This window comes from Amblyomma mixtum, chromosome 10, assembly GCF_055824585.1.
Source record: "Amblyomma mixtum isolate Tamu chromosome 10, ASM5582458v1, whole genome shotgun sequence".
NCBI lineage: Eukaryota > Metazoa > Arthropoda > Arachnida > Ixodida > Ixodidae > Amblyomma > Amblyomma mixtum.
Genome location: NC_143021.1, coordinates 39595673 through 39613529, shown reverse-complemented (window position 1 = coordinate 39613529; position 17857 = coordinate 39595673). Strand labels below are relative to the sequence as shown.

At 51.2% G+C, this 17857-nt stretch overlaps 1 protein-coding gene and 1 long non-coding RNA gene across 2 annotated transcripts in view; both read left to right on the top strand.

The window, feature by feature from the left end:
• Positions 1–17857, top strand: part of LOC149325623 (innexin shaking-B-like) — a 438384-nt gene that overhangs the window by 66195 nt on the left and 354332 nt on the right. The window lies entirely within an intron of this gene.
• On the top strand, positions 7893–9310 carry LOC149325628 (uncharacterized). The gene is made up of 2 exons (XR_016285940.1): positions 7893–8031; positions 8289–9310. It is a non-coding gene; the product is annotated as an uncharacterized LOC149325628 (long non-coding RNA).

Here is a 17857-nt window from a genome sequence, read left to right as displayed (position 1 = left end):
CCACAGAACGCCATCGCTTGTTAGGCGCGACGCCTTGCCCGAAGGAAAGGAAACGATGCCTGTCTTTCATGTCTCGGTCGACACCCGAACCGCGCCCTAAGGGCCTTAAGGAAAATGAAATTAAAATTGGTTTTAAGGAAAGGAGTTACGCCTGTCTTCCATATCTTGGTGTACACCCGAAAGGAATGGACACCACAGTGAATTTTTCTAAGACGGCATCGTATTCACTAGACGCGCCTTTGTTCCCTCTGGAGCGGTCAGCATTCTCGCCTCGAACTCCGGAGGCCCTGGATTCCCCAACTGGACCAATTTCCTACTCTGTTTTATTCAATAATGTTTCTCGGATTTTTCGCTCACGGCCAACGTCGCCGACGCCGGCTTTTCTGCGGCACTTGACGCTGTCGCGTTAAAAATTGCGTCACCGAACATTTGGCCTACCTGACTGAACAAGTTTTTCGAAATAACCGCGGATGATCATGGGGCGGTGGTGTTCTCATAGCAGTTCACTGTGGTAAATATCATATCAAAGCTTTAAATGCTCTGGTTATTGTGTCGAGCATCACCAAAAAACTGTGCTACTGCGAGTCTGCTACAGACCTCCCCATTCCATTCCCTACTTTTGCAACGAACCCAATAATAACTTAACTCATCTCGCAACAAGCTACCCTGATGCCTCCATTCTCCTTTCCGGGGATTTTAACTTCCCAAACATTGACCGGTGTAACCTCCCATCTTCTTCAACGGCACGTCCTGCCGAGAAAAGGAATTTTATTGACATCTGTTCCAACTTTAATTTAACACAATTAGTATCACAACCAACGCACGTCACGCCTGAAGCCGAAACTATTCTCGATCTTATTTTGACAAATAACCCGGATGCCCTCCTTTCCGTTACATATCTTCGAGGAATTAGCGACCACAATGTCATTCATGCTACCCTTCCTGGAACACCAAATAAGACTCAAAAGAAAACCGTAACACTTTACAAAAAAAGTAATTATGACGCAATAAATCACGAAATTTTCAATTCAATTTCAATTTTCAATTTATTTTTCCATTTACACATGGTGAGGGCCGAGAGAAAAAAGCCAGAAATTGTGGCTTGACGTGCCCCTCGGCCCCTACATTGCAGGGCAGCAGGTAACATACATGTTCTACACAAGTAGCAACCCAAAATGCGAACACTAGTTATCAAAAATGGTTTGGCGTATTAGAAAAAATGACAAGGAATGAAGTGTACACAAAAAATGGTAACAAAAAAGCAAACAGAAAAATACACGTCTACGATAAAACAGGAATTCGGTTATACAAATCAGGTTAACACTATACGGAAACGAAAGAGATAAAGAAGCAGGGAAGAGATAAAAAAGCAGTGAAAGCACAGTGAAATCTAAAAAAGTAGCGCATACATCGTGTATATCTTTGCGGCATGCTCGCGATGGATCAACTTTTGCAGAATGAAACTTATTTAAAAGACGGGGCAAGGTGTTTGCTAGACTATGTGTGCCATATATTGTGCGGCATGTTGGAATATGCCACAATTCGGTGTGTCTGCTAGGATAAACTTGTACATTTAGTGAAAGGTGTGCCGCGTCCCGCAAGTAATTCATATTTTGTTTTATGTCTTCTTATATCTTTCAGGTAGCCTAACATTATACATTTAAGATTTTACGAATAGGAAAAAACAGCGCAATGAAAGACGCCACGAGAGAAGGAAAAAACACCAGCGCTGGTGTTTTGTGGACAAAACATCAGCGAGCAGCAAATGCGGCTCGCTGGTGCGTCGACTGCGCTCACGCGGCTGTGGCTGTGCGTGGCCCGCTCATCGTACGTCAGTGTATTTTGGTATGACGTCACTAAAACTTTAATTTTACTACCTACCTTGTGACGTCAGCGTTGATGGCGCTGGCGATGGGTCTAGATCTTGAGAGTGAGCACTTAGGTAATCTTTGGAACCGAATTAAAATATTTTTCAAACTTTTGTTGTGTCCAACAGCTGGCATAGGAATCCCATAGCAGGCTTTCTATAGCTTCAAAATTTGGCGTCTCCACCTCTTTAAGGCGGCGCGGGTCGGGTATCCACCGAGATATGAGAGGGCAGGAGTCGTTTCATTTCCTTAAAACCAATTCTCTTTTCATTTTACTTTCCTCACGGCGTGTTTCGGGTGTCCATCGAGATATGAGAGGTTCCTCATGCACTGCGTGTCTTTTATTTATTTTTTGTTTGTGCAGTGTGTGATGTCACTTCTTTCGGGCGTACACCAAGATATGAGAGACAGGCATTTCCTTTCCTTAAAATCAATTGTCATTTCACTTTCCTTCATCATCATCATCATAGAAACTTTATTGTAAGCAGAGGAGTTTGGGGCTCACAGACCCCTGGGCCCCCGCACGGCCCCACTGCACTCAAACGTTCATGTTCCTGCGGACCATGACGTCGGCAGCCCGGCTTGTTGCGATGGCTTGTTTGGCCGGGTCCGCGGAGCGCAGCAGGCTCTCCCATGCCTCCTAAGTGGTGAGGTGATCCAGGCCCCGCGGGGGAGGGTCCGCCGGGCAGAGGAAGAGGATGTGGGAAAGGGTAGCGGAGGGATGCTGGCAGAGGGTACAGGAAGGGCTAGTGGAGTGATATCGGTATTGCAGATAGGGGGACGGGAAAGTGCGCGTCTGAAGGCGTCGCCATAGCGTCTGGTGGTAGTTGTCTAGGGAGGGGTGGGGTGGGGGGTAGAGCAGGCGCGCGGCCCGAAAGGCCTGCGTCAGATCGCTGAAGGAGTGCATGCGATCCCTCGTGAATCCCAGATCGGAGGCCGACGGCGCCCGCTTTAAAGAACCTCGGGCTAACGCATCGGTGGCCTCATTCCCGGGATTCCCGGAGTGCGCAGGTACCCATATCAGCTCCACATGGCGGGGCTGGTGGGCTGCAGGCGAGCTCAGTATGCTAAACGCAGGGATGTGAACTCGCCCGCGCGCGAAATTTAGTATCGCGGTTTTAGAGTCCGATATTATGTAGCGTGCTTCCGTGTGTGCAAGCGCGTAGGCGATGAGCCGCCGCGGTGGCTCAGCGGTTATGGTGCTCGGCTGCTGACCCAAAAGACGCGGGTTCGATCCCGGCCGTGGCGGCTAGAATTTCTTTGGAGGAGAAATTCTAGAGGCTCGTGTACTGTGCGATGTCAGTGCACGTTAAAGAACCCCAGGTGGTCGAAATTTCCGGAGCCCTCCACTCCGGCGTCTCTCATAGCTTTAGTCGCTTTGGGACGTTAAACCCCATAAACCAAACCAAACCAACCGATGGATGCTTCCTCGGCTGCCTCCGAGGAGGTGATCGAGGGGAGGGGGACAGTAGCAAGAGGCTGTAGGGAGGAGTTGGCGACGGCCACCGCCGCCTCCTCACCCGTGCATGCGGCGTCCACCGATACGGCATCCGATTCGGAGCCGTAGTATTTGTGGAGCGCCTTTGCTCGGGCTCGGCGGCGCGACTTATGATGTTGGGGGTGCATGCTGCGAGGGAGAGGTTTGATGAGAAGCTCTCTGTGGAGGGGCCGAGGGATGGGGAGGAGGGTAGGGTCATTCGCTGGGATACGAATGTCTAGAGACTCCAGGATATGACGACCACTGGATGTTTCGGTGAGTCGCAAGTATTGCGCTTGGCGATAGGCTTCCACAAGCTCCCCAACTGTGATGTGGAGGCCCAGGTGCAGAAGGCGTTCTGTGGAAGTGCTAACTGGCAGGTGCAGGGCCGTCTTGAACGCAGTGCGTAACATGACATCAAAGGCGGCCGTGCCCTGTCTGGTGAGTCGGAGATAGGGAATTGCGTATAAGAAACGGCTGAGGGCGAAGGCATGAATGAGACGACATAGGTCGTGCTCCTTCATGCCTCTGTGGTGGCCCGAAACCCTGCGGATGAGGTGTGATATCGCGCCTGTCAGCTGCTTGAGCTTCTTGAGGGTTACGGTGTTTTTGCCATTGTTCTGGTTGTGGAGTCCCAGAACCCGGAGAGTATCCACCACCGGGGTAGGAGAGCCATTCAGTCCAATGACAATGGGTGCAGTGGGGTATCCGCGGTTGGTTTGGTGGAGAATAAGGAGCTCTGACTTCTCTGGGGAGCACGAAAGTCCGATGCTCTGGGCGTGGTCTTGTGTGAGTGTGGTGGTGTTTTGTAAGGTGCCCTCTATATCGCCATCACTACCGTAGGTGGTCCAGAATGTGATGTAGTCAGCATAGATGCTCTGTTTGAGATTAGGTATGGTAGACAGTTTCCGGGTGAGGGGGATGAGGGTGGCGTTGAATAGGAAAGGAGAGAGGACGCAACCCTGTGGGGTGCCGACGCTCCTAAAGGTGTAGGGTGCGGAGGTAAGGGGGCCAAAATGAACCTCAGCGGTGCGGTCCGTGAGAAAAGCCTTAATGTAGGTGTACATCTGTGAACCTATATTCAAAGGGGAGAGGGCAGTCATAATCACCTGATGTTCGACGCGATCAAAGGCTTTGGAGAGATGCAAAGCCAGGTCTGCCTTTGTGTGGGCCGGAATATCCGGATCGAAGATGTCGTGACTGAGCTGCAGCATGGCGTCCTGAGCGGAGAGATAGAGGCGGCAGCCCACCATGCTGTGCGGGTAAAGGTCGTTGTCCGCCATGTGAAGTCTCAACCTCGCTAGAGCCACGTGCTCGAAAAGTTTTCCGAGACACGAAGCGAGCGAGATTGGGCGTAGATTTTCTAAAGTAAGGGGCTTCTTCGGTTTTGGTAAATATTACCTTGGCGTGTCGCCAGGACTGGGGGAGGGTGCCCTCCGCCCAGCATTTGTTGAAATAGTCTGTAATCTGGGTGACTGATTGGTCATCCAGGTTGCGGAGCATAGAATTGGAAATTTTGTCGAGACCCGGCGCGGAATTCGTGCGGAGAGTCAGGAGGGCCGCTCTGACTTCCGCCTCAGATATATCGGCGTCCAGTTCCGGGTTAGGCTGGCCTGTGTAAGAGGGCATAGGGTCAGGTGTGCCGAATGAGGTGTATGTCCGTTGAAGGGTGTCTAGGAGTGCGTCCGAGTTGCTGTTGTGTGCGTGTAAGAGGCGTGTGACGTGGTGTTGCGTAGAGGATTTGGACTGTGTGGGATCTATAATGGTCCTTACGGCGCGGTTCAAGGTAGAGAGGTGGTGACGAAGCGCGGCTACGGCCGCTTATCTGTTTTTGTTTTCAGCCAGCGTCCGCTTCGGCGGACGCACTTGTTGCTGCGACGCGCGTCTTTTCTTTCCTTTCTTCTCTTTCCTCTTATCTTTGAACTCTCCTTTATCTGCACGTGGAAGCGGTGGTGGCTCGGCTGGAGCTAGCTGGCAGGCCCGTGCACTTTCCTTTTCATTGTTCTCTCAGTCGCAACAACAACACGGTTCAAGGTATCCACCGAGATATGAGACAGACAGGCGTCGTTTCCTTTCCGTAAAACCAATTTTCTTTTCATTTTCCTTCTCTTACGGCGCGGTTCGGGTGTCCAACGTGACGTCACGCATTTCGCGCATGCGCACCTGTGGCTTTTTCTGACGACGGGGCCCAGGCTAGCCTCGGTGTTGACTAGCCTAGTGAAGCTTTCCGCTTCAAAATCGTTGCGTTCAAAGGGGAAGGTATCGCGCCGAACGGGTGGTGGCGTTCCTCCTTTCCTGTACGGTGCGGTTCGGGTGTCCATCGAGATGACAGAGAATTACTCCGCCATTTCCTTTTGCGTTTCGATTTAGGCAAAACGCAAGAGGCGCCTGTGTGCTGTGCGATGTCAGTGCACGTTAAAGATCCCCAGGTGGTCGAAATTATTCCGGAGACCTCCACTACGGCACCTCTTTCTCTCTTTCTTCTTTCACTCCCTCCTTTATCCCTTCACTTACGGCGCGGTTCAGGTGTCTGCCGAGATATGTGAGACAGATACTGCGCCATTTCGTTTCCTCAAAAACCAATTTACCAATTTACCATTTCCTTTCCTCAAAAAGCGTTGCGTTCGAAGGGGAAGGTACCGCGCCGAACGGGTGGTGGCGCTCCTCCTTTCCTGTACGGTGCAGTTCGGGTGTCAACCGAGAAGACAGAGAATTAGTGCGCCATTTCCCTTCGTCAAAAAGCGTTGCGTTCGAAGGGGAAGGTACTGCGGCGAACGGGTGGTGGTGAAAAAAAAATTACCGACGATTACGTTACTTCCTAATGCGAAATTTGAGCGCAGCAAATAAGCTGTTTCACCTTTTCGATAGATTGAGGCAAAGAAATCGAGCAACACATGTATGCGCTATCACAAAATTTTTATTTTTTATTTTTCACACGTATTCCTTTAACAAAGACTCCACTAACAGTTCTTGACAGTCATGAAGGAAGCTTTGTGGTCGGAGAAATAGACTGATATATGTTCGACTTGGTACACCAATGCTTGATTCTCAAAGACGAGATCTATACAAGTGCCTCGTGAGGTTGTCACAGCCGTGGGACGCGTTACGAGCGAGAGGAACGGGATGTTCTCCCGCATAAGTGTTAGGAAATTGCTGTTTGTCTTTATGTCAACATTAAAGTCCCCCACTACTAACATCGGTGTGGATCGATGGACGGTTAATGCGAGTTGCAGGAAGTGCACGACGTCTTTCGTGAGTGCGGTAGGGGCGAAGTAGGCAGCTACTACCAGCAAGCCGTTGGGCAACTTTGCGGCGCACAGTTCGCCAACTTCATGTGACGTGCCAAACATTTCAACTCGTATTGCAGAGAGACCTGTGCGCAAGTAGATAGCGACTCCCGCCGCTCTGTTGTGGTCTCTGCGAGCACCACAGCAGTATAGGAAATGATTTCGAGAGGCTCTTCGGGATCCATCCAGGTTTCAGCAAAGCAAAGTACAGAGGAATGGCGCAGAATGTGATCGTGGTGTACGTCCTTGGCATGTGCGGCAAGGGAGCGTACGTTAAGAATGTGGTTGTGAATGATGAATCAAGTGCTGCCAGCGAATGACGCGTCCATTGGCTGTCTGCGTGTGTTACTGATGTGTGGTTAACATGTTAAGCTTCGCCTGTAAGAGTGGAACGCGACAGCGTCTTGCAACGCTGCCAGGGAGTCCACAGAACGCCATCGCCAATTCGGCTGTACGCCTTGCTGGACGGTAAATTTATTTTTTGAGGAAAGGAAATGTATCTCTCTCGCATATCTGGGTGGACACCTGCACCTCGCCGTAAGGGAAAGGGGGAAGATGGGAGTGAACGAAGCCGCCGTATTAGCTAGACTGGCGCTTCTCCTTTCCTGTATGGTGCGGTTCGGGTGTCAACCGAGATGACAATTACTGCGCCATTTGCTTCCGTCAAAAAGCGTTGCGTTCGAAGGGGAAGGTATCGCGCCGAAAGGGTGGTGGCGCTTCTCCTTTCCTGTATGGTGCGGTTCGGGAGTCAACCGAGATGACAGAGAATTACTGCGCCATTTGCTCTCGTCAAAAAGCGTTGCGTTCAAAGGGGAAGGTATCGCGCCGAACGGGTGGTGGCGCTTCTCCTTTCCTGTATGGCGCGGTTCGGGTGTCAACCGAGATGACAGAGAATTACTGCGCCATTTGCTTTCGTCAAAAAGCGTTGCGTTCAAAGGGGAAGGTATCGCGCCGAACGGGTGGTGGCGCTTCTCCTTTCCTGTATGGTGCGGTGGTTCGGGTGTCAACCGAGATGACAGAGAATTACTGCGCCATTTGCTTCTGTCAAAAAGCGTTGCGTTCAAAGGGGAAGGTATCGCGCCGAACGGGTGGTGGCGCTTCTCCTTTCCTGTATGGTGCGGTTCGGGTGTCAACCGAGATGACAGAGAATTACTGAGCCATTTGCTTTCGTCAAAAAGCATTGCGTTCAAAGGGGAAGGTATCGCGCCGAACCAACACCACCTAAACGAACTTAAGGCCTCAGTGCTTCTCCAGTGACGTCACAGGGATGGGGCCTCACCGGTTTTTCCGAGGAGCATGTATGTTTCTTTTTTACTGCGCGAGGATATGAGGCGGCAGCACAGTTGGCTGCAAAAGATTGTTTTTACTCAAGTTGAGACATCAGTGGAGAGATTTACAGGTACAAAACATTTATTTACATTTCTATTATTGTAACACTGTTCTTGATGCGGAATAATATATACATTTAAAAGTCCAACAAACAAACAAACAACTTTTCACTTCCTTGAAAGCGTTCCAGCTTTTCTTTCCTTAGCCTTAGCATTTGCATCGGCTACATCATCGTTGAGCTTGCGGCTAATGTTTTTGAGCAGAATGTTAGTACTGCTCCACAACACATGCTTCAACAGAAGCTCAACTGTGTGCCCATCTTCGCAGGTGTCAAAATCTGATGACTCTTGATCTGCAAGCAGCTGTAATGTGAGTTCGGTGACTAGACGGCGCTGGTTCGGGCTCCCTTAAGGTGGTGATTTTGTCCGCTTCCTCGGCATTGCGGAATGTCTGAATTGACTCAGAAATTCCTCTTCGCATTGAAGCAGCTTCCAGGCGTGTTCGCTTCGCCTCTGGCTCCTCTCTTAAAGTCTTTGTGCTTGACAGGTAACTAGGACAGCCTGGAAATAATGATGGAATTGCACCTGACCGAAGGCGCAGATGCGATAACTCTGCTGTCGTCACTCGACCTGTAGCATCGCCGACATATGACGCCTCTCGCACGATGTCGTCGTCTGTGAAGTGATGCTCACAGACCTAAAAAAGAAATATTTGTCTAATATAAGTAACAGCCTGCTACAAATAAGAAACCGTGATCAAATATTAAATACACATTTAGAAGGTACTGTTACGTTTCGGGCGAATCGACGGACGAGCAAGCGGCGACACCGAAGGTTGTCTGGAACGCCTTTATTCCAACTTGGCAGACGGGCAGGAAAGAGCGGCGCAGCGCTCTGCCGTGGCGTTTGTATAGCATCCCCAAACGCCGGCGCGCGTCCCACTCGGCTCGCCTAGAACGCCGGCACGCGTCCCACTCGGCTGGTCCAGAACGCCGGCGCGCGTCTCACTCCCCTGGCCCAGAACGCCGGCGCGCGTCTCACTCGGCTCGCACAGAACGTAACAGTACCCAAAACGTTTTGCAAGTTTGGCGGTGCTACAATTAAAAGCTACAAAAGAGGACGAATGGAAAAAATTATTCATCTCTTACCCTGGAATGCTCAGAAGGGACGAAGTTTTTCCGTGGAATGGCACGTATCCATTATTGCTGCAGCGCTTTATCTTGCGGGAACTTAAACACATGAACCTTTGGTCCCGTTTTATAGTTACCTCGGCACTGAGGCACACAACATTTGTTCGGCATTTTTGCGTTAATGTCGAAGCGTCATCACAGCACTCGCGCACAGAAGAAATAGACGGCAGCCAAATAAGCCGTGAACACACCATCGGACACGCAAGGCGACTGACCGCTCCTGCTGGAGCCACGTGCAGTGGCTTCCCGATTCCCGTCTAGGAATTCAAGGAAGGCATGCTTGGGGCAGACCGATTTCTCGCGCCCCGTCGCGACTTCCACGGCTAGGGTGCCTCGATGCGCGCCCGCTCTAGAGGAGCAGAGCCGCGTCGCGACACCGGCCTCATCCTTGTGACGTTGCTGTGACGTCAGCTCTCAGCGCAGAGGCCTTAAATTCGTCTAGGTGGTGTTGGCTAGACGCGCCTTTGTTCATTCCAAACCATTCAGCTGGCATTACGGAGTGGCTAGCGTGCTCGTATCGCACTCCGGAGACCCTGGTTCGATTCCCCAACTCGACCAATTTCGTTCTCGGTTTTATTGATTTATGCGGTCTAACTAGAAAGGTTAATTAGACTATTTCATATTTATATTATTTTATTTCTATCCATCGTGTTCTGTCATTAACCTGTCAATTGTTGGAACTGTCTAGGATGTTCGACACAACGTATATGAAACGAGCAACGTCTTACTGAGTGGGGAAGTGCGTGGTGGTGGAGGGAACGCGGCTTCGTACTTATCTGTTTTTTTTCAGCAGCGTCTTTTTCCGCGGACGCTGTTCTCGCTGCGGCGCGCGTCTTTTCTTTTCTTCTGACCTCTTCATTCTCCTCTATATTAATTAGGCTAATTGATTAATTAAGCAATTAACTAAACTCAGTCCAACTTAGTTGCAGCATCACTATACGATCCCTTTGATTGGTTGCATGGTTACTAGCCAAAGTACAATTGGCCCCATTTGAAATTCGCGCACTGTGACGTCACGAGCATTTCGACCAATTGAAAAGCGTGACATTGGGGGCGGAGCTGGTTACGAGGCCGACGCCGACGCGAAACCCAGGAACGGACGCCAAAGAGCTGCGCTCTAAAACATTTTTAAGGCGGAAGCCTTTAATGTCTCATCGTTGTAAGCAGCAGTTGTCGACAGAAAATGTCACGCTTTTCAATTGGTGGAAACGGTCGTGACGTCACAGTGCGCGAATTTCAAACGGGGCCAATTGTACTTTGGCTAGTAACCATGCAACCAATTGAAGGGATCGTATAGTGATGCTCCAAGTAAGTGGGACTGAGCTTAGTTAATTGCTTAATTATCCAATTAGCCTAATTAGCCTTACTAGTCAGGCCATATAAATAAATAAAACCGATTAAGAAATTGGTCGAGCTCAGGAATCGAACCCCGGTCTTCGGCGTGAGAAACGAGCATGCTATCCACTCCGCCATGCCACCTCGATGGTTTGGAATGAACAAAGGCCCGTCTAGTGAATACGGTGTCTTCACTCACTCTCATCCTCCTCCATTCCCTTCCGGCGAGGTTTAGGTGTCCACCGACATGAAAGACAGATACATTTCCTTTCCTCAAAAACCAATTTACCGACGAGCGAGGCGTAGAACCGAATGGGCGATGGCGTTCTATGGACTCCTTGGCAGCGTTGCAAGACGCTGTCGCGTTCCACTCTTAGGGGCGAAGCTTAACATCTTAACCACACATCAGTGACCACACTTTAGGTCAAAAAAGTGCCCCCTGAATTTTGTGACACGGTTACTGCGTAATTTCCTTTCCTCAAATACAATTTTCATTTTCTTCATTACGGCTCCTCTTTATCTATCTTCTTTCACTCCCACTTCCTCCCTTCCTCTACGGTGCGGTTCAGGTGTCCACCGAGATGACAGAGAATTACTGCGCCATTTCCTTTCCTAAAAAAGCGTTGCGTTCAAAGGGAAAGGCATCGCGCCGAACGGGTGGTGGCGTTCCGTGGACTCCCTGGCAGCGCTACAACGCGCTGTCGCGTTCCACTCCTAAAGGCGAAGGTTAAGCGTCATTAATTAGCAGGTAATTAGTATTCATGCATTAATCAGTAATTAACCATTAATTAGTGATTTGTCATCACTTAGTAATTAGTACTCAATTACATGTGACGCCACCAGTGCCACAGAAACAGCGAAGGTGGTGCGGAAAACGCTTCCGCCTCTACCCACTTTTTAATACTCAGAGAGAGTTTGGGGATCAGAAGACCCCGCTACATGGTCGGTATCCTTAGTCCGGGACACCGCACGACGAGGCCCCGTCTCGCGCCCGCTTTACTAGAGCCCTTTGGGACTCCAGTGTGGAGCAGTTGAGGAGGGCAGTCTCCCATGCCTCTCGGGTTTGGGTGGGGGAAGGGGGAAGGTGAGGATTCTGAGTACATGCCCACACCATGTGAAAGATATCGCAGATCTCTCCACAGTGCGGGCAGCGCCCATCTGTGTTCGGGTCGAAGTGTTTTGCTATGGCAGGACAGAGAAGAGTTCCTGTCTGCAGGCGCCGCAGAGTTCGCTCCTCCGCCTTACTCAGCCCCTTGGCAGGTGCCGGATAGAGGCGGTGGCTGTCGCAATAATGAATTAGGAACTCGCGGAACCGCAGAAGTGGTTTTTGAGCTTCAGAGCGAGGAGAGCTAGGATGAGGAGCCCGGTGTGTGAGCGCTCGGGCGGCCGCATCAGCGGCCTCATTGCCTCGTAGACCCTGGTGGCCAGGAGCCCAGATCACTCGTGTGCGAGTTGGATCGGCGGGAGCGCGTCCTAGAATTTGGGAGGCAAGAGGTGAGATTTCCCCTGCAAGATAAGGTTCACAGGCCCGGCGAGAGTGTGATAACCGTTCTCGATTTTGGATCGGCGGCAGCGAGAGCTATAGCGACTTCCTCCGCTCGTGTTGAATTTGGGGCATGAAAAGATAGCCCATCGACATTCATTCCCCGGTGGACTAGGGCAGCCGTGTAGAATCCCGCGGGCGACGGCCCAGTTATGTCCACGTAGTAGACGCCCTCTTTAGATCCATATTGCCTCTCAAGCGTGCGAACCCGCGCTTGTTGTCTGCCTTCATGTGAAGCCATGTCCATGTTACGCGGGAGCGCAGCGACCCAGAGCATGTGGCGCCACAGCACCGGGATGTTCTCCGTTCCCTCTGGTATGCATGTGTGTTGGATGTGTAAGTGGTTTAGCAGGCGGCGCCCAGGAACCGTCTGCGATAGCGGCGTATATTGGTTCACGAGGTGGGCCTCCCGCAACTCCGGATAGGAGTTTACCACTCCCAACGCCTTCAGTTTGGCGTTGGAGGTAGCCACCGGGAGGTCCAGTGCTCGCTTTGTTGCCTTCCTGATGATGGCGTCAATGCGCTCGTCTTGCGTCCCTGCCCCACAGACCACCCCGCTTGTTGGAAACACGGTGGATCATGCGCCCTACCTGTTCACCTATGCGCTTGAGTTTCGCTATAGTAGAGTCCGGCCTAAGTTTGTTATTGATGAACAGACCCAGGATCCAGAGCTCTGCCACTTCTCTGATGGGACCACCCGACAGAGATAAGTGTAGAGACGTGTTGTCCTTGTGGTTTGTCCTGACGTGTAGAAGCTCTGATTTGGCGGGAGCACATTGGAGACCACAGTCGGCAGCATATGCATCGACTATGGAGGCCGCCAGCTGAAGGCGGTCCTCCATCTCCCCAAGGCTCACCTCAGTAGTCCAGATTGTAATGTCGTCTGCGTAGAGCGTGTGCTTTATGCCCTCCACCTGAGCCAGTCGGCCTGGAAGATGCATCATGGCGATGTTGAAAAGAAGCGGTGGTGGCGCTCCTCCTTTCCTGTACGGTGCAGTTCGCGTGTCAACCGAGATGACAAAGAATTACTGCGCCATTTCCTTTCGTCAAAAAGCGTTGCGTTCAAAGGGGAAGGTATCGCGCCGAACGGGTAGTGGCGCTTCTCCTTTCCTGTATGGTGCGGTTCGGGTGTCAACCGAGATGACAGAGAAATACTGCGCCATTTCCTTTCGTCAAAAAGCGTTGCGTTCAAAAGGGAAGGCATCGCGCCGAACGGGTTTTTGGCGTTCCTACTTTCCTGTACGGTCCGGTTCGGGTGTCCACTGAGATGACAGAGAATTACTGCGCCATTTCCTTTCCTCAAAAAAATTACCGACGATTACGTTACTTCCTAATGCGAAATTTGAGCGCAGCAAATAAGCAGTTTCACCTTTTCGATAGATTGAGGCAAAGAAATCGAGCAACACATGTATGCGCTATCACAGATTTTTTTTTTATTTTTCACACGTATTCTTTTAACAAAGACTCCACTAACAGTTCTTGACAGTCATGAAGGAAGCTTTGTGGTCGGAGAAATAGACTGATGTATGTTCGACTTGGTACACCAATGCTTGATTCTCAAAGACGAGATCTATACAAGTGCCTCGCGAGGTTGTCACAGCCGTGGGACGCGTTACGAGCGAGAGGAACGGGATGTTCTCCCGCATAAGTGTTAGGAAATTGCTGTTTGTCTTTATGTCAACATTAAAGTCCCCCACTACTAACATCGGTGTGGATCGATGGACGGTTAATGCGAGTTGCAGGAAGTGCACGACGTCTTTCGTGAGTGCGGTAGGGGCGAAGTAGGCAGCTACTACCAGCAAGCCGTTGGGCAACTTTGCGGCGCACAGTTCGGCAACTTCATGTGACGTGCCAAACATTTCGACTGGTATTGCAGAGAGACCTGTGCGCAAGTAGATAGCGACTCCCGCCGCTCTGTTGTGGTCTCTGCGAGCACCACAGCAGTATAGGAAATCTATGATTTCGAGAGGCTCTTCGGGATCCATCCAGGTTTCAGCAAAGCAAAGTACAGAGGAATGGCGCAGAATGTGATCGTGGTGTACGTCCTTGGCATGTGCGGCAAGGGAGCGTACGTTAAGAATGTGGTTGTGAATGATGAATCAAGTGCTGCCAGAGAATGACGCGTCCATTGGCTGTCTGCGTGTGTTACTGATGTGTGGTTAACATGTTAAGCTTCGCCTGTAAGAGTGGAACGCGACAGCGTCTTGCAACGCTGCCAGGGAATCCACAGAACGCCATCGCCAATTCGGCTGTACGCCTTGCTGGACGGTAAATTTATTTTTTGAGAAAAGGAAATGTATCTCTCTCGCATATCTGGGTGGACACCTGCACCTCGCCGTAAGGGAAAGGGGGAAGGTGGGAGTGAACGAAGACGCCGTATTAGCTAGACGCGCCTTTGTTCATTCCAAACCATTCAGCTGGCATTACGGAGTGGCTAGCGTGCTCGTATCGCACTCCGGAGACCCTGGTTCGATTCCCCAACTCGACCAATTTCGTTCTCGGTTTTATTGATTTATGCGGTCTAACTAGAAAGGTTAATTAGGCTATTTCATATTTATATTCTTGTATTTCTATCCATCGTGTTCTGTCATTAACCTGTCAATTGTTGGAACTGTCTAGGATGTTCGACACAACGTATATGAAACGAGCAACGTCTTACTGAGTGGGGAAGTGCGTGGTGGTGGAGGGAACGCGGCTTCGTACTTATGTTTTTTTCAGCAGCGTCTCCTTCCGCGGACGCTGTTGTCGCTGCGGAGCGCGTTTTTCTTTTCTTTTCTTTTCTTTTCTTTTCTTCTGACCTCTTCATTCTCCTCTATATTAATTAGGCTAATTGATTAATTAAGCAATTAACTAAACTCAGTCCAACTTAGTTGCAGCATCACTATACGATCCCTTTGATTGGTTGCATGGTTACTAGCCAAAGTACAATTGGCCCCATTTGAAATTCGCGCACTGTGACGTCACGAGCATTTCGACCAATTGAAAAGCGTTACATTGGGGGCGGAGCTGGTTACGAGGCCGACGCCGACGCCGACGCCGACGCGAAACCCAGGAACGGACGCCAAAGAGCTGCGCTCTAAAAGCGTTGCGTTCAAAGGGGAAGGTATCGCGCCGGACGGGTGGTGGCGCTCCTCCTTTCCTGTACGGTGCAGTTCGGGTGTCAACCGAGATGACAGAGAATTACTGCGCCATTGCCTTTCGCCAAAAAGCGTTGCGTTCAAAGGGGAAGGTATAGCGCTGAACGGGTGGTGGCGCTTCTCCTTTCCTGTATGGTGCGGTTCGCGTGTCAACCGAGATGACAGAGAAATACTGCGCCATTTCCTTTCCTCAAAAAGCGTTGCGTTCAAAGGGGAAGGTATCGCGCCGAACGGGTGGTGGCGCTCCTCCTTTCCTGTACGGTGCGTCCGGGCTCGGCAGCCGGCCCAGACCGCATCAATAACAAGATTCTCCGTAACCTCGACGACCGCTCTATTCATGCACTCACAGCCTACATGCAGCAATGCTGGGAGTCCGGCGTTCTCCCAAAGGAATGGAAACATGCAAAGATCATTCTTATCCCCAAGCCAGGTAAGCCCCCAAGCCTCGAGAACCTCCGTCCGATCTCACTCACGTCCTGCGTGGGTAAGACCATGGAGCACGTTATATTGGCGCGGCTCTCGACATACATAGAGGATCGTGATCTCTTCCCGCCAAGCATGGTCGGCTTTCGGCCCCATCTATCCAGGTGTGATGTTATGCTCCAGCTCAAGCATGAACTTCTGGACCACAAGACTCGAGACACTCAGGTCATCCTGGGCCTCGACGTCGCTAAAGCTTTCGACAACGTTCAACACACTGCTATCCTGTCCAACCTCCAGAATCTGCAGGTGGGCGAAACTCTGTACAACTATATCCGTGCTTTCCTTACGGATCGCACTGCCACGCTCGTTGCCGGTCCATACTCCCTCGAGGATATCTCCCTGGGCAACAAGAGCACGCCGCAGGGCTCCGTCCTGTCTCCGCTGCTTTTCAACATCACTATGATGGGCCCTCCCGCTCGACTCGCCCGCCACGAGGGCCTTCATCATAGCATTTACGCGGATGACGTCACCCTCTGGATGACTGGCGGCAGTGACGGACACATTGAAGAGACTCTCCAGGCTGCGATCAACACAGTTGAAGACTTCTTATCGGACAAAGGACTTAAGTGCTCAGCAGCAAAATCTGAGCTCTTCTTTGTGCGTTATCCCGGCACCCGGAAACCCCCCACATCTCCAAATATCCGCCTCACTGTTAACAACCTTCTCGTGCCTACGGTCGACACCATCCGAATTCTTGGCCTCCACCTTCAAGCCAACGGAGCCAACACCAACACAATACAACGCTTGCATCGATACACACAGCAGACAGCCCGTCTCATACGGCGCGTTTCCAACAAGCGGGCAGGCATGAAGGAGGCGAATCTCCTTCGTCTCTTTCAAGCATTTGTAGTAAGTCGTATTGCTTACACTGCTCCATATTTACGTCTCACGCTCACGGAGAAGCACCGCCTGGATTGCCTTATCCGCAGCGGCGTGAAAAAAGCCCTTGGTCTTCCTCTCTCTACTCCCAACGACAAGCTCCTCGCTCTTGGTGTCTCCAACACGGTTGACGAGCTCATTGAGGCGGCCCTCCTGGCCCAGCGCCAACGCCTCTCCCTAACTTCCGCAGGCCGCTCTATCCTCGAACGACTTCGCATCGCTCCCTTCCGTCTGCCATCTTCGGTGGTCAATCTCCCAGCTGCCATCAGGGCCAATATCAAGACTCTCCCTCTCCCCCGCAACATGCATCCAACTCATCATCAAGATCGCAGAGAAGCTCGGGCCGCGTCACTCCAGCAGCGATATGCTGGCCGACTTGACGTGCTTTACACAGACGCGGCAGTCCATCCTACTCGGACTGCTGCAACAGCGGTTGCCACAGATAAGAACATGACTCTCCATGCCTCCTGCTCCGTACGCACTTCACATATCACTACAGCGGAGGAAGTAGCTATTCCTCTCGCGCTGTCCACTTCTAAAGCTAGAGAAGTCATAAGTGACTCACAGCGCGCCATTCTTAATTTTACTCATGGCCGTATTTCAGTCGAAGCGTTTCGCGTACTCGTATCAAATCCTCCTAAACACCTGACCCTACTGATATGGGCTCCAGCCCACATGGGTCTGAAGGCTAATGAGGGAGCACATGAGCTAGCTCGAGGGCTCACTTTCCGAGCAGCTTATCAACCCGCCCCCAACATGCCCGCCTTGGTCAGGAAGGACACCATAATCACTTCACGCGATCTGCTCCAGCACTACCGTCTTTCTCGCCAACTCTATCCAGGTCCGCACCAAGAACTTACAAAGACAGAGGCCGTCACATGGCGCCAACTCCAGACGGACACTTTCCCCAATCCCAAAAGATTCCATAATATATTTCCTGAACGGCATATGCCGATGTGTAAACACTGCAATATCCCAGCAGACCTCCTTCATATGGTCTGGACTTGTCCACGACAAAACATGCCAACACCCACACAACATACCTGGGAGGCTCGTCTACGCAGCTCTACCCTAGATGAACAACGAACGCTCATCGGTCTCGCTCTAGAGGCTGCCAGATTCCAAGGAGTCTTGGCCGACCCCTAGATCTGGGCCTTCGGCCCCTTGACTGTTTTAATAAATGTTTACCAACCAAATCCTGTACGGTGCAGTTCGGGTGTCAATCGAGATGACAGAGAATTACTGCGCCATTGTCTTTCGTCAAAAAGCGTTGCGTTCAAAGGGGAAGGTATCGCGCCGAACGGGTGGTGGCGCTTCTCCTTTCCTGTAT